A 22,340-nucleotide genomic window follows, 5' to 3' on the forward strand; every position below is an offset into this window, starting at 1 on the left:
TCTCCAGCCATATGGCCTTTTTTGTGCCTGGTGCAGGGCCAAATGGGAAAGGGTGGTTTTGAGGCTGAAGGCAGCAGGAAAGCCTGCAGCCCCCAGGGGTGTGGGACCACGCAAGCGGTTCCCAAAGAGCTTTAGAACAAGACATAATTTTCCCTACTGGCTCTTTGGGTGTGGGACCCATCTCCAGCCATACGGCTATTTTTATACCTGGCGTGGCTCCAAGTGGGAAAGGGTGGTTTTGAGGCTGAAGGCAGCAGGAAAGCCTGCAGCCTGCAGGTGTGTGGGGCTACGCAAGCGGTTCCCAAAGAGCTTTAGAACAAGGCCTAGTTTTCCCTGCTGGCTCTTTGGGCGTGGGACCCATCTCCAGCCATATGGCCATTTTTGTGCCTGGCGCGGCGCCAAGTGGGAAACGGTGTTTTTGAGGCTGAAGGCAGCAGGAAAGCCTGCAGCCCCCAGGTGTGTGGGGCTACGCAAGCGGTTCCCAAAGAGCTTTAGAAGAAGGCCTAGTTTTCCCTGCTGGCTCTTTGGGCGGGGGACCCATCTCCAGCCATATGGCCATTTTTGTGCCTGGCGCGGCGCCAAGTGGGAAAGGGTGTTTTTCAGTCTGAAGGCAGCAGGAAAGCCTGCAGCCCCCAGGTGTGTGGGGCTACGCAAGCGGTTCCCAAAGAGCTTTAGAACAAGGCCTAGTTTTCCCTGCTGGCTCTTTGGGCGTGGGTCCCATCTCCAGCCATATTGCCATCTTTGTGCCTGGCGCGGCGCCAAGTGGGAAAGGGTGGTTTTGAGGCTGAAGGCAGCAGGAAAGCCTGCAGCCCCCAGGTGTGTGGGGCTACGCAAGCGGTTCCCAAAGAGCTTTAGAACAAGGCCTAGTTTTCCCTGCTGGCTCCTTGGGCGTGGGACCAGTCTCCAGCCATATGGCCATTTTTGTGCCTGGCGCGGCGCCAAGTGGGAAAGGGTGGTTTTGAGGCCGAAGGCAGCAGGAAAGCCTGCAGCCCCCAGGTCTGTGGGGCTACGCAAGCGGTTCCCAAAGAGCTTTAGAACAAGGCCCTGTGTTCCCTGCTGGCTCTTTGAGCATGGGACCCATCTCCAGCCATATGGCCATTTTTGTGCCTGGCGCGGCGCCAAGTGGGAAAGGGTGGTTTTGAGGCTGAAGGCAGCAGGAAAGCCTGCAGCCCCCAGGTCTGTGGGGCTACGCAAGCGGTTCCCCAAGAGCTTTAGAACAAGGCCTAGTTTTCCCTGCTGGCTCTTTGGGCGGGGGACCCATCTCCAGCCATATGGCCATTTTTGTGCCTGGCGCGGCGCCAAGTGGGAAAGGGTGGTTTTGAGGCTGAAGGCAGCAGGAAAGCCTGCAGCCCCCAGGTCTGTGGGGCTACGCAAGCGGTTCCCAAAGAGCTTTAGAAGAAGGCATAGTTTTCCCTGCTGGCTCTTTGGGCGGGGGACCCATCTCCAGCCATATGGCCATTTTTGTGCCTGGCGCGGCGCCAAGTGGGAAAGGGTGGTTTTGAGGCTGAAGGCAGCAGGAAAGCCTGCAGCCCCCGGGTGTGTGGGGCCACGCAAGCGGTTCCCAAAGAGCTTTAGAACAAGGCCTAGTTTTCCCTGCTGGCTCTTTGGGCGTGGGACCCATCTCCAGCCATATGGCCATTTTTGTGCCTGGCGCGTCGCCAAGTGGGAAAGGGTGGTTTTGAGGCTGAAGGCAGCAGGAAAGCCTGCAGCCCCCAGGTCTGTGGGGCTACGCAAGCGGTTCCCAAAGAGCTTTAGAAGAAGGCCTAGTTTTCCCTGCTGGCTCTTTGGGCGTGGGACCCATCTCCAGCCATATGGCCATTTTTGTGACTGGCACAGCGCCAAGTGGGAAAGGGTGGTTTTGAGGCTGAAGGCAGCAGGAAAGCCTGCAGCCTGCAGGTGTGTGGGGCTACGCAAGCGGTTCCCAAAGAGCTTTAGAAGAAGGCCTAGTTTTCCCTGCTGGCTCTTTGGGCGTGGGACCCATCTCCAGCCATATGGCCATTTTTGTGCCTGGCGCGGCGCCAAGTGGGAAAGGGTGTTTTTCAGTCTGAAGGCAGCAGGAAAGCCTGCAGCCCCCAGGTGTGTGGGGCTACGCAAGCGGTTCCCAAAGAGCTTTAGAACAAGGCCTAGTTTTCCCTGCTGGCTCTTTGAGCATGGGACCCATCTCCAGCCATATGGCCATCTTTGTGCCTGGCGCGGCGCCAAGTGGGAAAGGGTGGTTTTGAGGCTGAAGGCAGCAGGAAAGCATGCAGCCCCCAGGTCTGTGGGGCCACGTAAGCGGTTCCCAAAGAGCTTTAGAACAAGACCTAGTTTTCCCTGCTGGCTCCTTGGGCGTGGGACCCATCTCCAGCCATATGGCCATTTTTGTGCCTGGTGCAGCGCCAAATGGGAAAGGGTGGTTTTGAGGCTGAAGGCAGCAGGAAAGCCTGCAGCCCCCAGGGGTGTGGGACCACGCAAGCGGTTCCCAAAGAGCTTTAGAACAAGACATAATTTTCCCTACTGGCTCTTTGGGTGTGGGACCCATCTCCAGCCATACGGCTATTTTTATACCTGGCGTGGCTCCAAGTGGGAAAGGGTGGTTTTGAGGCTGAAGGCAGCAGGAAAGCCTGCAGCCTGCAGGTCTGTGGGGCTACGCAAGCGGTTCCCAAAGAGCTTTAGAACAAGGCCTAGTTTTCCCTGCTGACCGCTTGGGCGTGGGTCCCATCTCCAGCCATATGGCCATCTTTGTGCCTGGCTGGGCGCCATGTGGGAAAGGGTGGTTTTGAGGCTGAAGGCAGCAGGAAAGCCTGCAGCCCCCTGGTGTGTGGGGCTACGCAAGCGGTTCCCAAAGAGCTTCAGAAGAAGGCCTAGTTTTCACTGCTGGCTCTTTGGGCGTGGGACCCATCTCCAGCCATATGGCCATTTTTGTGCCTGGCGCGGCGCCAAGTGGGAAAGGGTGGTTTTGAGGCTGAAGGCAGCAGGAAAGCCTGCAGCCCCCAGGTGTGTGGGGCCACGCAAGCGGTTCCCAAAGAGCTTTAGAACAAGGCATAGTTTTCCCTGCTGGCTCTTTGGGCGTGGGACCCATCTCCAGCCATATGGCCATTTTTGTGTTTGGCGCGGCGCCAAGTGGGAAACGGTGTTTTTGAGGCTGAAGGCAGCAGGAAAGCCTGCAGCCTGCAGGTCTGTGGGGCTACGCAAGCGGTTCCCAAAGAGCTTTAGAACAAGGCCTAGTTTTCCCTGCTGGCTCTTTGGGCGTGGGACCCATCTCCAGCCATATGGCCATTTTTGTACCTGGCGCGGCGCCAAGTGGGAAAGGGTGGTTTTGAGGCTGAAGGCAGCAGGAAAGCCTGCAGCCCCCAGGTGTGTGGGGCTACACAAGCGGTTCCCAAAGAGCTTTAGAAGAAGGCCTAGTTTTCCCTGCTGGCTCCTTTGGCGTGGGACCCATCTCCAGCCATATGGCCATTTTTGTGACTGGCACCGCGCCAAGTGGGAAAGGGTGGTTTTGAGGCTGAAGGCAGCAGGAAAGCCTGCAGCCCCCAGGTCTGTGGGGCTACGCAAGCGGTTCCCAAAGAGCTTTAGAACAAGGCCTAGTTTTCCCTGCTGGCTCTTTGGGCGTGGGACCCATCTCCAGCCATATGGCCATTTTTGTGACTGGCACAGCGCCAAGTGGGAAAGGGTGGTTTTGAGGCTGAAGGCAGCAGGAAAGCCTGCAGCCCCCAGGTCTGTGGGGCTACGCAAGCGGTTCCCAAAGAGCTTTGGAAGAAGGCGTAGTTTTCCCTGCTGGCTCTTTGGGTGCGGGACCCATCTGCAGCCATATTGCCATTTTTGTGCCTGGCGCGGCGCCAAGTGGGAAAGGGTGTTTTTCAGTCTGAAGGCAGCAGGAAAGCCTGCAGCCCCCAGGTGTGTGGGGCTACGCAAGCGGTTCCCAAAGAGCTTTAGAACAAGGCATAGTTTTCCCTGCTGGCTCTTTGGGCGTGGGTCCAATCTCCAGCCATATTGCCATCTTTGTGCCTGGCGCGGCGCCAAGTGTGAAAGGGTGGTTTTGAGGCTGAAGGCAGCAGGAAAGCCTGCAGCCCCCAGGTGTGTGGGGTTACGCAAGCGGTTCCCCAAGAGCTTTAGAAGAAGGCCTAGTTTTCCCTGCTGGCTCTTTGGGCGTGGGACCCATATCCAGGCATATGGCCATTTTTGTGCCTGGCACGGCGCCAAGTGGGAAAGGGTGGTTTTGAGGCTGAAGGCAGCAGGAAAGCCTGCAGCCCCCAGGTGTGTGGGGCTACGCAAGCGGTTCCCCAAGAGCTTTAGAACAAGGCCTAGTTTTCCCTGCTGGCTCTTTGGGCGTGGGACCCATCTCCAGCCATATGTCCATTTTTGTGCCTGGCGCGGCGCCAAGTGGGAAAGGGTGGTTTTGAGGCTGAAGGCAGCAGGAAAGCCTGCAGCCCCCAGGTGTGTGGGGCTACGCAAGCGGTTCCCAAAGAGCTTTAGAACAAGGCCTAGTTTTCCCTGCTGGCTCCTTTGGCGTGGGACCCATCTCCAGCCATATGGCCATTTTTGTGACTGGGACAGCGCCAAGTGGGAAAGGGTGGTTTTGAGGCTGAAGGCAGCAGGAAAGCCTGCAGCCCCCAGGTGTGTGGGGCTACGCAAGCGGTTCCCAAAGAGCTTTAGAACAAGGCCTAGTTTTCCCTGCTGGCTACTTGGGCGTGGGACCCATCTCCAGCCATATGGCCATTTTTGTGACTGGCGCGGCGCCAAGTGGGAAAGGGTGGTTTTGAGGCTGAAGGCAGCAGGAAAGCCTGCAGCCCCCAGGTGTGTGGGGCCACGCAAGCGGTTCCCAAAGAGCTTTAGAACAAGGCCTAGTTTTCCCTGCTGGCTCTTTGGGCGTGGGACCCATCTCCAGCCATATGGCCATTTTTGTGCCTGGCGCGGCGCCAAGTGGGAAAGGGTGTTTTTCAGTCTGAAGGCAGCAGGAAAGCCTGCAGCCCCCAGGTGTGTGGGGCTACGCAAGCGGTTCCCAAAGAGCTTTAGAACAAGGCATAGTTTTCCCTGCTGGCTCTTTGGGCGTGGGTCCAATCTCCAGCCATATTGCCATCTTTGTGCCTGACGCGGCGCCAAGTGTGAAAGGGTGGTTTTGAGGCTGAAGGCAGCAGGAAAGCCTGCAGCCCCCAGGTGTGTGGGGTTACGCAAGCGGTTCCCCAAGAGCTTTAGAAGAAGGCCTAGTTTTCCCTGCTGGCTCTTTGGGCGTGGGACCCATATCCAGGCATATGGCCATTTTTGTGCCTGGCACGGCGCCAAGTGGGAAAGGGTGGTTTTGAGGCTGAAGGCAGCAGGAAAGCCTGCAGCCCCCAGGTGTGTGGGGCTACGCAAGCGGTTCCCCAAGAGCTTTAGAACAAGGCCTAGTTTTCCCTGCTGGCTCTTTGGGCGTGGGACCCATCTCCAGCCATATGTCCATTTTTGTGCCTGGCGCGGCGCCAAGTGGGAAAGGGTGGTTTTGAGGCTGAAGGCAGCAGGAAAGCCTGCAGCCCCCAGGTGTGTGGGGCTACGCAAGCGGTTCCCAAAGAGCTTTAGAACAAGGCCTAGTTTTCCCTGCTGGCTCCTTTGGCGTGGGACCCATCTCCAGCCATATGGCCATTTTTGTGACTGGGACAGCGCCAAGTGGGAAAGGGTGGTTTTGAGGCTGAAGGCAGCAGGAAAGCCTGCAGCCCCCAGGTGTGTGGGGCTACGCAAGCGGTTCCCAAAGAGCTTTAGAACAAGGCCTAGTTTTCCCTGCTGGCTACTTGGGCGTGGGACCCATCTCCAGCCATATGGCCATTTTTGTGACTGGCGCGGCGCCAAGTGGGAAAGGGTGGTTTTGAGGCTGAAGGCAGCAGGAAAGCCTGCAGCCCCCAGGTGTGTGGGGCCACGCAAGCGGTTCCCAAAGAGCTTTAGAACAAGGCCTAGTTTTCCCTGCTGGCTCTTTGGGCGTGGGACCCATCTCCAGCCATATGGCCATTTTTGTGCCTGGCGCGGCGCCAAGTGGGAAAGGGTGGTTTTGAGGCTGAAGGCAGCAGGAAAGCCTGCAGCCCCCAGGTGTGTGGGGTTACGCAAGCGGTTCCCCAAGAGCTTTAGAAGAAGGCCTAGTTTTCCCTGCTGGCTCTTTGGGCGTGGGACCCATATCCAGGCATATGGCCATTTTTGTGCCTGGCACGGCGCCAAGTGGGAAAGGGTGGTTTTGAGGCTGAAGGCAGCAGGAAAGCCTGCAGCCCCCAGGTGTGTGGGGCTACGCAAGCGGTTCCCCAAGAGCTTTAGAACAAGGCCTAGTTTTCCCTGCTGGCTCTTTGGGCGTGGGACCCATCTCCAGCCATATGTCCATTTTTGTGCCTGGCGCGGCGCCAAGTGGGAAAGGGTGGTTTTGAGGCTGAAGGCAGCAGGAAAGCCTGCAGCCCCCAGGTGTGTGGGGCTACGCAAGCGGTTCCCAAAGAGCTTTAGAACAAGGCCTAGTTTTCCCTGCTGGCTCCTTTGGCGTGGGACCCATCTCCAGCCATATGGCCATTTTTGTGACTGGGACAGCGCCAAGTGGGAAAGGGTGGTTTTGAGGCTGAAGGCAGCAGGAAAGCCTGCAGCCCCCAGGTGTGTGGGGCTACGCAAGCGGTTCCCAAAGAGCTTTAGAACAAGGCCTAGTTTTCCCTGCTGGCTACTTGGGCGTGGGACCCATCTCCAGCCATATGGCCATTTTTGTGACTGGCGCGGCGCCAAGTGGGAAAGGGTGGTTTTGAGGCTGAAGGCAGCAGGAAAGCCTGCAGCCCCCAGGTGTGTGGGGCCACGCAAGCGGTTCCCAAAGAGCTTTAGAACAAGGCCTAGTTTTCCCTGCTGGCTCTTTGGGCGTGGGACCCATCTCCAGCCATATGGCCATTTTTGTGCCTGGCGCGGCGCCAAGTGGGAAAGGGTGGTTTTGAGGCTGAAGGCAGCAGGAAAGCCTGCAGCCCCCAGGTGTGTGGGGCCACGCAAGCGGTTCCCAAAGAGCTTTAGAAGAAGGCCTAGTTTTCCCTGCTGGCTCTTTGGGCGTGGGACCCATCTCCAGCCATATGGCCATTTTTGTGCCTGGCGCGTCGCCAAGTGGGAAAGGGTGGTTTTGAGGCTGAAGGCAGCAGGAAAGCCTGCAGCCCCCAGGTCTGTGGGGCTACGCAAGCGGTTCCCAAAGAGCTTTAGAAGAAGGCCTAGTTTTCCCTGCTGGCTCTTTGGGCGTGGGACCCATCTCCAGCCATATGGCCATTTTTGTGACTGGCACAGCGCCAAGTGGGAAAGGGTGGTTTTGAGGCTGAAGGCAGCAGGAAAGCCTGCAGCCCCCAGGTGTGTGGGGCTACACAAGCGGTTCCCAAAGAGCTTTAGAACAAGGCCTAGTTTTCCCTGCTGGCTCTTTGGGCGGGGGACCCATCTCCAGCCATATGGCCATTTTTGTGCCTGGCGCGGCGCCAAGTGGGAAAGGGTGTTTTTCAGTCTGAAGGCAGCAGGAAAGCCTGCAGCCCCCAGGTGTGTGGGGCTACGCAAGCGGTTCCCAAAGAGCTTTAGAACAAGGCCTAGTTTTCCCTGCTGGCTCTTTGGGCGTGGGACCCATCTCCAGGCATATGGCCATTTTTGTGACTGGCACAGCGCCAAGTGGGAAAGGGTGGTTTTGAGGCTGAAGGCAGCAGGAAAGCCTGCAGCCCCCAGGTCTGTGGGGCTACGCAAGCGGTTCCCAAAGAGCTTTAGAACAAGGCCTAGTTTTCCCTGCTGGCTCTTTGGGCGTGGGTCCCATCTCCAGCCATATTGCCATCTTTGTGCCTGGCGCGGCGCCAAGTGTGAAAGGGTGGTTTTGAGGCTGAAGGCAGCAGGAAAGCCTGCAGCCCCCAGGTGTGTGGGGCTACGCAAGCGGTTCCCAAAGAGCTTTAGAACAAGGCCTAGTTTTCCCTGCTGGCTCTTTGGGCGTGGGACCCATCTCCAGGCATATGGCCATTTTTGTGCCTGGCACGGCACCAAGTGGGAAAGGGTGGTTTTGAGGCTGAAGGCAGCAGGAAAGCCTGCAGCCCCCAGGTGTGTGGGGCTACGCAAGCGGTTCCCAAAGAGCTTTAGAACAAGGCCTAGTTTTCCCTGCTGGCTACTTGGGCGTGGGACCCATCTCCAGCCATATGGCCATTTTTGTGCCTGGCGCGGCTCCAAGTGGGAAAGGGTGGTTTTGAGGCCGAAGGCAGCAGGAAATCCTGCAGCCCCCAGGTCTGTGGGGCTACGCAAGCGGTTCCCAAAGACCTTTAGAACAAGACCTAGTTTTCCCTGCTGGCTCTTTGAGCATGGGACCGATCTCCAGCCATATGGCCATTTTTGTGCCTGGCGCGGCGCCAAGTGGGAAAGGGTGGTTTTGAGGCTGAAGGCAGCAGGAAAGCCTGCAGCCCCCAGGTGTGTGGGGCTACGCAAGCGGTTCCCAAAGAGCTTTAGAACAAGGCCTAGTTTTCCCTGCTGGCTCTTTGGGCGTGGGACCCATCTCCAGCCATATGGCCATTTTTGTGCCTGGCGCGGCGCCAAGTGGGAAAGGGTGGTTTTGAGGCTGAAGGCAGCAGGAAAGCCTGCAGCCCCCAGGTCTGTGGGGCTACGCAAGCGGTTCCCAAAGAGCTTTAGAAGAAGGCCTAGTTTTCCCTGCTGGCTCCTTGGGCGTGGGACCCATCTCCAGCCATATGGCCATTTTTGTGCCTGGCGCGGCGCCAAGTGGGAAAGGGTGGTTTTGAGGCTGAAGGCAGCAGGAAAGCCTGCAGCCCCCAGGTGTGTGGGGCCACGCAAGCGATTCCCAAAGAGCTTTAGAACAAGGCCTAGTTTTCCCTGCTGGCTCTTTGGGCGTGGGACCCATCTCCAGCCATATGGCCATTTTTGTGCCTGGCGCGTCGCCAGGTGTGAAAGGGTGGTTTTGAGGCTGAAGGCAGCAGGAAAGCCTGCAGCCCCCAGGTCTGTGGGGCTACGCAAGCGGTTCCCAAAGAGCTTTAGAACAAGGCCTAGTTTTCCCTGCTGGCTCTTTGGGCGTGGGACCCATCTCCAGCCATATGGCCATTTTTGTGACTGGCACAGCGCCAAGTGGGAAAGGGTGGTTTTGAGGCTGAAGGCAGCAGGAAAGCCTGCAGCCCCCAGGTCTGTGGGGCTACGCAAGCGGTTCCCAAAGAGCTTCAGAAGAAGGCCTAGTTTTCCCTGCTGGCTCCTTGGGCGTGGGACCCATCTCCAGCCATATGGCCATTTTTGTGCCTGGCGCGGCGCCAAGTGGGAAAGGGTGGTTTTGAGGCCGAAGGCAGCAGGAAATCCTGCAGCCCCCAGGTGTGTGGGGCTACGCAAGCGGTTCCCAAAGAGCTTTAGAACAAGGCCTAGTTTTCCCTGCTGGCTCTTTGAGCATGGCACCCATCTCCAGCCATATGGCCATTTTTGTGCCTGGCGCGGCGCCAAGTGGGAAAGGGTGGTTTTGAGGCTGAAGGCAGCAGGAAAGCCTGCAGCCCCCAGGTGTGTGGGGCTACGCAAGCAGTTCCCAAAGAGCTTTAGAAGAAGGCCTAGTTTTCCCTGCTGGCTCTTTGGGCGTGGGACCCATCTCCAGCCATATGGCCATTTTTGTGCCTGGCGCGGCGCCAAGTGGGAAAGGGTGGTTTTGAGGCTGAAGGCAGAAGGAAAGCCTGCAGCCCCCAGGTCTGTGGGGCTACGCAAGCGGTTCCCAAAGAGCTTTAGAACAAGGCCTAGTTTTCCCTGCTGGCTCCTTTGGCGTGGGACCCATCTCCAGCCATATGGCCATTTTTGTGACTGGGACAGCGCCAAGTGGGAAAGGGTGGTTTTGAGGCTGAAGGCAGCAGGAAAGCCTGCAGCCCCCAGGTCTGTGGGGCTACGCAAGCGGTTCCCAAAGAGCTTTAGAAGAAGGCCTAGTTTTCCCTGCTGGCTCCTTGGGCGTGGGACCCATCTCCAGCCATATGGCCATTTTTGTGCCTGGCGCGGCGCCAAGTGGGAAAGGGTGGTTTTGAGGCTGAAGGCAGCAGGAAAGCCTGCAGCCCCCAGGTGTGTGGGGCCACGCAAGCGGTTCCCAAAGAGCTTTAGAACAAGGCCTAGTTTTCCCTGCTGGCTCTTTGGGCGTGGGACCCATCTCCAGCCATATGGCCATTTTTGTGCCTGGCGCGGCGCCAAGTGGGAAAGGGTGGTTTTGAGGCTGAAGGCAGCAGGAAAGCCTGCAGCCCCCAGGTGTGTGGGGCCACGCAAGCGGTTCCCAAAGAGCTTTAGAACAAGGCCTAGTTTTCCCTGCTGGCTCCTTGGGCGTGGGACCCATCTCCAGCCATATGGCCATTTTTGTGCCTGGCGCGGCGCCAAGTGGGAAAGGGTGGTTTTGAGGGTGAAGGCAGCAGGAAAGCCTGCAGCCTGCAGGTGTGTGGGGCTACGCAAGCGGTTCCCAAAGAGCTTTAGAAGAAGGCCTAGTTTTCCCTGCTGGCTCTTTGGGCGGGGGACCCATCTCCAGCCATATGGCCATTTTTGTGCCTGGCGCGGCGCCAAGTGGGAAAGGGTGTTTTTCAGTCTGAAGGCAGCAGGAAAGCCTGCAGCCCCCAGGTCTGTGGGGCTACGCAAGCGGTTCCCAAAGAGCTTTAGAACAAGGCCTAGTTTTCCCTGCTGGCTCTTTGGGCGTGGGTCCCATCTCCAGCCATATTGCCATCTTTGTGCCTGGCGCGGCGCCAAGTGGGAAAGGGTGGTTTTGAGGCTGAAGGCAGCCGGAAAGCCTGCAGCCCCCAGGTGTGTGGGGCTACGCAAGCGGTTCCCCAAGAGCTTTAGAACAAGGCATACTTTTCCCTGCTGGCTCTTTGGGCGTGGGACCCATCTCCAGGCATATGGCCATTTTTGTGCCTGGCACGGCACCAAGTGGGAAAGGGTGGTTTTGAGGCTGAAGGCAGCAGGAAAGCCTGCAGCCCCCAGGTGTGTGGGGCTACGCAAGCGGTTCCCAAAGAGCTTTAGAACAAGGCCTAGTTTTCCCTGCTGGCTCCTTGGGCGTGGGACCCATCTCCAGCCATATGGCCATTTTTGTGCCTGGCGCGGCTCCAAGTGGGAAAGGGTGGTTTTGAGGCTGAAGGCAGCAGGAAATCCTGCAGCCCCCAGGTCTGTGGGGCTACGCAAGCGGTTCCCAAAGAGCTTTAGAAGAAGGCCTAGTTTTCCCTGCTGGCTCTTTGGGCGTGGGACCCATCTCCAGCCATATGGCCATTTTTGTGCCTGGCGCGGCGCCAAGTGGGAAAGGGTGGTTTTGAGGCTGAAGGCAGCAGGAAAGCCTGCAGCCCCCAGGTCTGTGGGGCTACGCAAGCGGTTCCCAAAGAGCTTTAGAACAAGGCCTAGTTTTCCCTGCTGGCTCCTTTGGCGTGGGACCCATCTCCAGCCATATGGCCATTTTTGTGACTGGGACAGCGCCAAGTGGGAAAGGGTGGTTTTGAGGCTGAAGGCAGCAGGAAAGCCTGCAGCCCCCAGGTCTGTGGGGCTACGCAAGCGGTTCCCAAAGAGCTTTAGAAGAAGGCCTAGTTTTCCCTGCTGGCTCCTTGGGCGTGGGACCCATCTCCAGCCATATGGCCATTTTTGTGCCTGGCGCGGCGCCAAGTGGGAAAGGGTGGTTTTGAGGCTGAAGGCAGCAGGAAAGCCTGCAGCCCCCAGGTGTGTGGGGCCACGCAAGCGGTTCCCAAAGAGCTTTAGAACAAGGCCTAGTTTTCCCTGCTGGCTCTTTGGGCGTGGGACCCATCTCCAGCCATATGGCCATTTTTGTGCCTGGCGCGTCGCCAAGTGTGAAAGGGTGGTTTTGAGGCTGAAGGCAGCAGGAAAGCCTGCAGCCCCCAGGTGTGTGGGGCTACGCAAGCGGTTCCCAAAGAGCTTTAGAAGAAGGCCTAGTTTTCCCTGCTGGCTCTTTGGGCGTGGGACCCATCTCCAGCCATATGGCCATTTTTGTGACTGGCACAGCGCCAAGTGGGAAAGGGTGGTTTTGAGGCTGAAGGCAGCAGGAAAGCCTGCAGCCCCCAGGTGTGTGGGGCTACGCAAGCGGTTCCCAAAGAGCTTTAGAAGAAGGCCTAGTTTTCCCTGCTGGCTCTTTGGGCGGGGACCCATCTCCAGCCATATGGCCATTTTTGTGCCTGGCGCGGCGCCAAGTGGGAAAGGGTGTTTTTCAGTCTGAAGGCAGCAGGAAAGCCTGCAGCCCCCAGGTGTGTGGGGCTACGCAAGCGGTTCCCAAAGAGCTTTAGAACAAGGCCTAGTTTTCCCTGCTGGCTCGTTGGGCGTGGGTCCCATCTCCAGCCATATTGCCATCTTTGTGCCTGGCGCGGCGCCAAGTGTGAAAGGGTGGTTTTGAGGCTGAAGGCAGCAGGAAAGCCTGCAGCCCCCAGGTGTGTGGGGTTACGCAAGCGGTTCCCCAAGAGCTTTAGAACAAGGCCTAGTTTTCCCTGCTGGCTCTTTGGGCGTGGGACCCATCTCCAGGCATATGGCCATTTTTGTGCCTGGCACGGCGCCAAGTGGGAAAGGGTGGTTTTGAGGCTGAAGGCAGCAGGAAAGCCTGCAGCCCCCAGGTCTGTGGGGCTACGCAAGCGGTTCCCCAAGAGCTTTAGAACAAGGCCTAGTTTTCCCTGCTGGCTCTTTGGGCGTGGGACCCATCTCCAGCCATATGGCCATTTTAGTGCCTGGCGCGGCTCCAAGTGGGAAAGGGTGGTTTTGAGGCCGAAGGCAGCAGGAAAGCCTGCAGCCCCCAGGTCTGTGGGGCTACGCAAGCGGTTCCCAAAGAGCTTTAGAACAAGGCCTAGTGTTCCCTGCTGGCTCTTTGAGCATGTGACCCATCTCCAGCCATATGGCCATTTTTGTGCCTGGCGCGGCGCCAAGTGGGAAAGGGTGGTTCTGAGGCTGAAGGCAGCAGGATAGCCTGCAGCCCCCAGGTCTGTGGGGCTACGCAAGCGGTTCCCAAAGAGCTTTAGAACAAGGCATAGTTTTCCCTGCTGGCTCTTTGGGCGTGGGACCCATCTCCGGGCATATGGCCATTTTTGTGCCTGGCGCGGCGCCAAGTGGGAAAGGGTGGTTCTGAGGCTGAAGGCAGCAGGATAGCCTGCAGCCCCCAGGTCTGTGGGGCTACGCAAGCGGTTCCCAAAGAGCTTTAGAACAAGGCCTAGTTTTCCCTGCTGGCTCTTTGGGCGGGAGACCCATATCCAGCCATATGGCCATTTTTGTGCCTGGCGCGGCGCCAAGTGGGAAAGGGTGGTTTTGAGGCTGAAGGCAGCAGGAAACCCTGCAGCCCCCAGGTCTGTGTGGCTACGCAAGCGGTTCCCAAAGAGCTTTAGAACAAGGCCTAGTTTTCCCTGCTGGCTCTTTGGGCGTGGGACCCATCTCCAGCCATATGGCCATTTTTGTACCTGGCGCGGCGGCAAGTGGGAAAGGGTGGTTTTGAGGCTGAAGGCGCCAGGAAAGCCTGCAGCCCCCAGTTCTGTGGGCTACGCAAGCCGTTCCCAAAGAGCTTTAGAACAAGGCCTAGTTTTCCCTGCTGGCTCTTTGGGCATGGGACCCATCTCCAGCCATATGGCCATTTTTGTGCCTGGCGCGTCGCCAAGTGTGAAAGGGTGGTTTTGAGGCTGAAGGCAGCAGGAAAGCCTGCAGCCCCCAGGTGTGTGGGGCTACGCAAGCGGTTCCCAAAGAGCTTTAGAAGAAGGCCTAGTTTTCCCTGCTGGCTCTTTGGGCGTGGGACCCATCTCCAGCCATATGGCCATTTTTGTGACTGGCACAGCGCCAAGTGGGAAAGGGTGGTTTTGAGGCTGAAGGCAGCAGGAAAGCCTGCAGCCCCCAGGTCTGTGGGGCTACGCAAGCGGTTCCCAAAGAGCTTTAGAAGAAGGCCTAGTTTTCCCTGCTGGCTCTTTGGGCGGGGACCCATCTCCAGCCATATGGCCATTTTTGTGCCTGGCGCGGCGCCAAGTGGGAAAGGGTGTTTTTCAGTCTGAAGGCAGCAGGAAAGCCTGCAGCCCCCAGGTGTGTGGGGCTACGCAAGCGGTTCCCAAAGAGCTTTAGAACAAGGCCTAGTTTTCCCTGCTGGCTCTTTGGGCGTGGGTCCCATCTCCAGCCATATTGCCATCTTTGTGCCTGGCGCGGCGCCAAGTGGGAAAGGGTGGTTTTGAGGCTGAAGGCAGCAGGAAAGCCTGCAGCCCCCAGGTCTGTGGGGCTACGCAAGCGGTTCCCCAAGAGCTTTAGAACAAGGCCTAGTTTTCCCTGCTGGCTCTTTGGGCGTGGGTCCCATCTCCAGCCATATTGCCATCTTTGTGCCTGGCGCGGCACCAAGTGGGAAAGGGTGGTTTTGAGGCTGAAGGCAGCAGGAAAGCCTGCAGCCCCCAGGTCTGTGGGGCTACGCAAGCGGTTACCCAAGAGCTTTAGAACAAGGCCTAGTTTTCCCTGCTGGCTCGTTGGGCGTGGGACCCATCTCCAGTCATATTGCCATTTTTGTGCCTGGCACGGCACCGAGTGGGAAAGGGTGGTTTTGAGGCTGAAGGCAGCAGGAAAGCCTGCAGCCCCCAGGTGTGTGGGGCTACGCAAGTGGTTCCCAAAGAGCTTTAGAACAAGGCCTAGTTTTCCCTGCTGGCTCTTTGGGCGGGGGACCCATCTCCAGCCATATGGCCATTTTTGTGCCTGGCGCGGCTCCAAGTGGGAAAGGGTGTTTTTGAGGCTGAAGGCAGCAGGAAAGCCTGCAGCCCCCAGGTCTGCGGGGCCACGCAAGCGGTTCCCAAAGAGCTTTAGAACAAGGCCTAGTTTTCCCTGCTGGCTCTTTGGGCGTGGGACCCATCTCCAGCCATATGGCCATTTTTGTACCTGGCGCGGCGGCAAGTGGGAAAGGGTGGTTTTGAGGCTGAAGGCGCCAGGAAAGCCTGCAGCCCCCAGGTCTGTGGGCTACGCAAGCCGTTCCCAAAGAGCTTTAGAACAAGGCCTAGTTTTCCCTGCTGGCTCTTTGGGCATGGGACCCATCTCCAGCCATATGGCCATTTTTGTGCCTGGTACGGCGCCAAGTGGGAAAGGGTGGTTTTGAGGCTGAAGGCAGCAGGAAAGCCTGCAGCCCCCAGGTCTGTGTGGCTACACAAGCGGTTCCCCAAGAGCTTTAGAACAAGGCCTAGTTTTCCCTGCTGGCTCTTTGGGCGTGGGACCCATCTCCAGGCATATGGCCATTTTTGTGCCTGGCGCGGCGCCAAGTGGGAAAGGGTGGTTCTGAGGCTGAAGGCAGCAGGATAGCCTGCAGCCCCCAGGTGTGTGGGGCTACGCAAGCGGTTCCCAAAGAGCTTTAGAACAAGGCATAGTTTTCCCTGCTGGCTCTTTGGGCGTGGGACCCATCTCCAGCCATATTGCCATTTTTGTGCCTGGCACGGCACCAAGTGGGAAAGGGTGGTTTTGAGGCTGAAGGCGCCAGGAAAGCTGCAGCCCCGAGGTCTGTGCGGCCACGCAAGAGGTTCCCAAAGAGCTTTAGAACAAGGCCTAGTTTTCCCTGCTGGCTCTTTGGGCGTGGGTCCCATCTCCAGCCATATGGCCATTTTTGTGCCTGGCGCGGCGCCAAGTGGGAAAGGGTGGTTTTGAGGCTGAAGGCAGCAGGAAAGCCTGCAGCCCCCAGGTCTGTTGGGCTACGCAATCCATTCCCAAAGAGCTTTAGAACAAGGCATATTTTTCCCTGCTGGCTCTTTGTGCATGGGACCCATCTCCAGCCATATGGCCATTTTTGTGCCTGGCGTGGCGCCAAGTGGGAAAGGGTGGTTTTGAGGCTGAAGGCAGCAGGAAAGACTACAGCCCCCAGGTCTGTGGGGCCACGCAAGCGGTTCCCAAAGAGCTTTAGAACAAGGCCTAGTTTTCCCTGCTGGCTCTTTGGGCATGGGACCCATCTCCAGCCATATGGCCATTTTTGTGCCTGGTACGGCGCCAAGTGGGAAAGGGTGGTTTTGAGGCTGAAGGCAGCAGGAAAGCCTGCAGCCCCCAGGTCTGTGTGGCTACGCAAGCGGTTCCCAAAGAGCTTTAGAACAAGGCCTAGTTTTCCCTGCTGGCTCCTTGGGCGTGGGTCCCATCTCCAGCCACATGGCCATCTTTGTGCCTGGCGTGGCTCCAAGTGGGAAAGGGTGGTTTTGAGGCTGAAGGCAGCAGGAAAGCCTGCAGCCCCCAGGTGTGTGGGGCTACGCAAGCGGTTCCCAAAGAGCTTTAGAAGAAGGTCTAGTTTTCCCTGCTGGCTCTTTGGGCGTGGGACCCATCTCCAGCCATATGGCCATTTTTGTACCTGGCGCGGCGCCAAGTGGGAAAGGGTGGTTTTGAGGCTGAAGGCAGCAGGAAAGCCTGCAGCCCCCAGGTCTGTGGGGCTACGCAAGCGGTTCCCAAAGAGCTTTAGAACAAGGCCTAGTTTTCCCTGCTGGCTCCTTTGGCGTGGGACCCATCTCCAGCCATATGGCCATTTTTGTGACTGGGACAGCGCCAAGTGGGAAAGGGTGGTTTTGAGGCTGAAGGCAGCAGGAAAGCCTGCAGCCCCCAGGTGTGTGGGCCTACGCAAGCGGTTCCCAAAGAGCTTTAGAACAAGGCATAGTTTTCCCTGCTGGCTCCTTGGGCGTGGGTCCCATCTCCAGCCACATGGCCATCTTTGTGCCTGGCGTGGCTCCAAGTGGGAAAGGGTGGTTTTGAGGCTGAAGGCAGCAGGAAAGCCTGCAGCCCCCAGGTCTGTGGGGCTACGCAAGCGGTTCCCAAAGAGCTTTAGAAGAAGGTCTAGTTTTCCCTGCTGGCTCTTTGGGCGTGGGACCCATCTCCAGCCATATGGCCATTTTTGTACCTGGCGCGGCGCCAAGTGGGAAAGGGTGGTTTTGAGGCTGAAGGCAGCAGGAAAGCCTGCAGCCCCCAGGTGTGTTGGGCTACGCAAGCGGTTCCCAAAGAGCTTTAGAACAAGGCCTAGTTTTCCCTGCTGGCTCCTTTGGCGTGGGACCCATCTCTAGCCATATGGCCATTTTTGTGACTGGGACAGCGCCAAGTGGGAAAGGGTGGTTTTGAGGCTGAAGGCAGCAGGAAAGCCTGCAGCCCCCAGGTCTGTGGGGCTACGCAAGCGGTTCCCAAAGAGCTTTAGAAGAAGGCATAGTTTTCCCTGCTGGCTCCTTGGGCGTGGGACCCATCTCCAGCCATATGGCCATTTTTGTGCCTGGCGCGTCGCCAAGTGTGAAAGGGTGGTTTTGAGGCTGAAGGCAGCAGGAAAGCCTGCAGCCCCCAGGTGTGTGGGGCTACGCAAGCGGTTCCCAAAGAGCATTAGAAGAAGACCTAGTTTTCCCTGCTGGCTCTTTGGGCGTGGGACCCATCTCCAGCCATATGGCCATTTTTGTGCCTGGCGCGGCGCCAAGTGGGAAAGGGTGGTTTTGAGGCTGAAGGCGCCAGGAAAGCCTGCAGCCCCCAGGTCTGTGGGCTACGCAAGCGGTTCCCAAAGAGCTTTAGAAGAAGACATAATTTTCCCTGCTGGCTCTTTGGGTGTGGGACCCATCTCCAGCCATACAGCTATTTTTGTACCTGGCGTGGTTCCAAGTGGGAAAGGGTGGTTTTGAGGCTGAAGGCAGCAGGAAAGCCTGCAGCCCCCAGGTCTGTGGGGCCACGCAAGCGGTTCCCAAAGAGCTTTAGAACAAGGCCTAGTTTTCACTGCTGGCTCTTTGGGCGTGGGACCCATCTCCAGGCATATGGCCATTTTTGTGCCTGGCGCGGCGCCAAGTGGGAAAGGGTGGTTTTGAGGCTGAAGGCAGCAGGAAAGCCTGCAGCCCCCAGGTGTGTGGGGCTACGCAAGCGGTTCCCAAAGAGCTTTAGAACAAGGCCTAGTTTTCCCTGCTGGCTCCTTTGGCGTGGGACCCATCTCTAGCCATATGGCCATTTTTGTGACTGGGACAGCGCCAAGTGGGAAAGGGTGGTTTTGAGGCTGAAGGCAGCAGGAAAGCCTGCAGCCCCCAGGTCTGTGGGGCTACGCAAGCGGTTCCCAAAGAGCTTTAGAACAAGGCCTAGTTTTCCCTGCTGGCTCCTTGGGCCTGGGTCCCATCTCCAGCCACATGGCCATCTTTGTGCCTGGCGTGGCTCCAAGTGGGAAAGGGTGGTTTTGAGGCTGAAGGCAGCAGGAAAGCCTGCAGCCCCCAGGTGTGTGGGGCTACGCAAGCGGTTCCCAAAGATCTTTAGAAGAAGGTCTAGTTTTCCCTGCTGGCTCTTTGGGCGGTGGACCCATCTCCAGCCTTATGGCCATTTTTGTACCTGGCGCGGCGCCAAGTGGGAAAGGGTGGTTTTGAGGCTGAAGGCAGCAGGAAAGCCTGCAGCCCCCAGGTGTGTGGGGCTACGCAAGCGGTTCCCAAAGAGCTTTAGAACAAGGCCTAGTTTTCCCTGCTGGCTCCTTTGGCGTGGGACCCATCTCCAGCCATATGGCCATTTTTGTGACTGGGACAGCGCCAAGTGGGAAAGGGTGGTTTTGAGGCTGAAGGCAGCAGGAAAGCCTGCAGCCCCCAGGTGTGTGGGGCTACGCAAGCGGTTCCCAAAGAGCTTTAGAAGAAGGCATAGTTTTCCCTGCTGGCTCCTTGGGCCTGGGACCCATCTCCAGCCATATGGCCATTTTTGTGCCTGGCGCGTCGCCAAGTGGGAAAGTGTGGTTTTGAGGGTGAAGGCAGCAGGAAAGCCTGCAGCCCCCAGGTGTGTGGGGCCACGCAAGCCGTTCCCAAAGAGCTTTAGAACAAGGCCTAGTTTTCCCTGCTGGCTCTTTGGGCGTGGGACCCATCTCCAGCCATATGGCCATTTTTGTGCCTGGCGCGTCGCCAAGTGGGAAAGGGTGGTTTTGAGGCTGAAGGCAGCAGGAAAGCCTGCAGCCCCCAGGTGTGTGGGGCTACGCAAGCGGTTCCCAAAGAGCTTTAGAAGAAGACCTAGTTTTCCCTGCTGGCTCTTTGGGCGTGGGACCCATCTCCAGCCATATGGCCATTTTTGTGCCTGGCGCGGCGCCAAGTGGGAAAGGGTGGTTTTGAGGCTGAAGGCGCCAGGAAAGCCTGCAGCCCCCAGGTCTGTGGGCTACGCAAGCGGTTCCCAAAGAGCTTTAGAACAAGACATAATTTTCCCTGCTGGCTCTTTGGGCGTGGGACCCATCTCCAGCCATACGGCTATTTTTGTACCTGGCGTGGCTCCAAGTGGGAAAGGGTGGTTTTGAGGCTGAAGGCAGCAGGAAAGCCTGCAGCACCCAGGTGTGTGGGGCTACGCAAGCGGTTCCCAAAGAGCTTTAGAACAAGGCCTAGTTTTCCCTGCTGGCTCTTTGGGCGTGGGACCCATCTCCAGCCATATGGCCATTTTTGTACCTGGCGCGGCGGCAAGTGGGAAAGGGTGGTTTTGAGGCTGAAGGCAGCAGGAAAGCCTGCAGCCCCCAGGTCTGTGGGGCTACGCAAGCGGTTCCCAAAGAGCTTTAGAAGAAGGCATAGTTTTCCCTGCTGGCTCCTTGGGCGTGGGACCCATCTCCAGCCATATGGCCATTTTTGTGCCTGGCGCGGCGCCAAGTGGGAAAGGGTGGTTTTGAGGCTGAAGGCAGCAGGAAAGCCTGCAGCCCCCAGGTGTGTGGGGCTACGCAAGCGGTTCCCAAAGAGCTTTAGAACAAGGCATAGTTTTCCCTGCTGGCTCCTTGGGCGTGGGTCCCATCTCCAGCCACATGGCCATCTTTGTGCCTGGCGTGGCTCCAAGTGGGAAAGGGTGGTTTTGAGGCTGAAGGCAGCAGGAAAGCCTGCAGCCCCCAGGTCTGTGGGGCTACGCAAGCGGTTCCCAAAGAGCTTTAGAACAAGGCATAGTTTTCCCTGCTGGCTCCTTGGACGTGGGACCCATCTCCAGCCATATGGCCATTTTTGTACCTGGCGCGGCGCCAAGTGGGAAAGGGTGGTTTTGAGGCTGAAGGCAGCAGGAAAGCCTGCAGCCCCCAGGTGTGTGGGGCTACGCAAGCGGTTCCCAAAGAGCTTTAGAACAAGGCCTAGTTTTCCCTGCTGGCTCCTTTGGCGTGGGACCCATCTCCAGCCATATGGCCATTTTTGTGACTGGGACAGCGCCAAGTGGGAAAGGGTGGTTTTGAGGCTGAAGGCAGCAGGAAAGCCTGCAGCCCCCAGGTCTGTGGGGCTACGCAAGCCGTTCCCAAAGAGCTTTAGAACAAGGCCTAGTTTTCCCTGCTGGCTCCTTGGACGTGGGACCCATCTCCAGCCATATGGCCATTTTTGTGCCTGGCGCGGCGCCAAGTGGGAAAGGGTGGTTTTGAGGCTGAAGGCAGCAGGAAATCCTGCAGTCCCCAGGTGTGTGGGGCTACGCAAGCGGTTCCCAAAGAGCTTTAGAACAAGGCATAGTTTTCCCTGCTGGCTCTTTGGGCGTGGGACCCATCTCCAGCCACATGGCCATCTTTGTGCCTGGCGTGGCTCCAAGTGGGAAAGGGTGGTTTTGAGGCTGAAGGCAGCAGGAAAGCCTGCAGCCCCCAGGTGTGTGGGGCTACGCAAGCGGTTCCCAAAGAGCTTTAGAACAAGGCATAGTTTTCCCTGCTGGCTCCTTGGGCGTGGGTCCCATCTCCAGCCACATGGCCATCTTTGTGCCTGGCGTGGCTCCAAGTGGGAAAGGGTGGTTTTGAGGCTGAAGGCAGCAGGAAAGCCTGCAGCCCCCAGGTCTGTGGGGCTACGCAAGCGGTTCCCAAAGAGCTTTAGAAGAAGGTCTAGTTTTCCCTGCTGGCTCTTTGGGCGTGGGACCCATCTCCAGCCATATGGCCATTTTTGTACCTGGCGCGGCGCCAAGTGGGAAAGGGTGGTTTTTAGGCTGAAGGCAGCAGGAAAGCCTGCAGCCCCCAGGTCTGTGGGGCTACGCAAGCGGTTCCCAAAGAGCTTTAGAACAAGGCCTAGTTTTTGCCTGCTGGCTCCTTTGGCGTGGGACCCATCTCCAGCCATATGGCCATTTTTGTGACTGGGACAGCGCCAAGTGGGAAAGGGTGGCTTTGAGGCTGAAGGCAGCAGGAAAGTCTGCAGCCCCCAGGTCTGTGGGGCTACGCAAGCGGTTCCCAAAGAGCTTTAGAAGAAGGCATAGTTTTCCCTGCTGGCTCCTTGGGCGTGGGACCCATCTCCAGCCATATGGCCATTTTTGTGCCTGGCGCGGCGCCAAGTGGGAAAGGGTGGTTTTGAGGGTGAACGCAGCAGGAAAGCCTGCAGCCCCCAGGTCTGTGGGGCCACGCAAGCCGTTCCCAAAGAGCTTTAGAACAAGGCCTAGTTTTCCCTGCTGGTTCTTTGGGCGTGGGACCCATCTCCAGCCATATGGCCATTTTTGTGCCTGGCGCGTCGCCAAGTGGGAAAGGGTGGTTTTGAGGCTGAAGGCAGCAGGAAAGCCTGCAGCCCCCAGGTGTGTGGGGCTACGCAAGCGGTTCCCAAAGAGCTTTAGAAGAAGACCTAGTTTTCCCTGCTGGCTCCTTGGGCGTGGGACCCATCTCCAGCCATATGGCCATTTTTGTGCCTGGCGCGGCGCCAAGTGGGAAAGGGTGGTTTTGAGGCTGAAGGCGCCAGGAAAGCCTGCAGCCCCCAGGTGTGTGGGCTACGCAAGCGGTTCCCAAAGAGCTTTAGAACAAGACATAATTTTCCCTGCTGGCTCTTCGGGTGTGGGACCCATCTCCAGCCATATGGCTATTTTTGTACCTGGCGTGGCTCCAAGTGGGAAAGGGTGGTTTTGAGGCTGAAGGCAGCAGGAAAGCCTACAGCCCCCAGGTCTGTGGGGCTACGCATGCGGTTCCCAAAGAGCTTTAGAACAAGGCCTAGTTTTCCCTGCTGGCTCCTTGGGCGTGGGTCCCATCTCCAGCCAGATGGCCATTTTTGTGCCTGGCGCGGCGCCATGTGGGAAAGGGTTGTTTTGAGGCTGAAGGCAGCAGGAAAGCCTGCAGCCTGCAGGTGTGTGGGGCTACGCAAGCGGTTCCCAAAGAGCTTTAGAACAAGGCCTAGTTTTCCCTGCTGGCTCCTTTGGCGTGGGACCCATCTCTAGCCATATGGCCATTTTTGTGACTGGGACAGCGCCAAGTGGGAAAGGGTGGTTTTGAGGCTGAAGGCAGCAGGAAAGCCTGCAGCCCCCAGGTGTGTGGGGCCACGCAAGCGGTTCCCAAAGAGCTTTAGAACAAGGCATAGTTTTCCCTGCTGGCTCTTTGGGCGTGGGACCCATCTCCAGCCATATGGCCATTTTTGTGCCTGGCGCGTCGCCAAGTGGGAAAGGGTGGTTTTGAGGCTGAAGGCAGCAGGAAAGCCTGCAGCCCCCAGGTGTGTGGGGCTACGCAAGCGGTTCCCAAAGAGCTTTAGAAGAAGGCCTAGTTTTCCCTGCTGGATCTTTGGGCGTGGGACCCATCTCCAGCCATATGGCCATTTTTGTAC

The sequence above is a fragment of the Chroicocephalus ridibundus genome, chromosome 7, assembly GCF_963924245.1.
Source record: "Chroicocephalus ridibundus chromosome 7, bChrRid1.1, whole genome shotgun sequence".
Taxonomy (NCBI): Eukaryota; Metazoa; Chordata; class Aves; order Charadriiformes; family Laridae; genus Chroicocephalus; species Chroicocephalus ridibundus.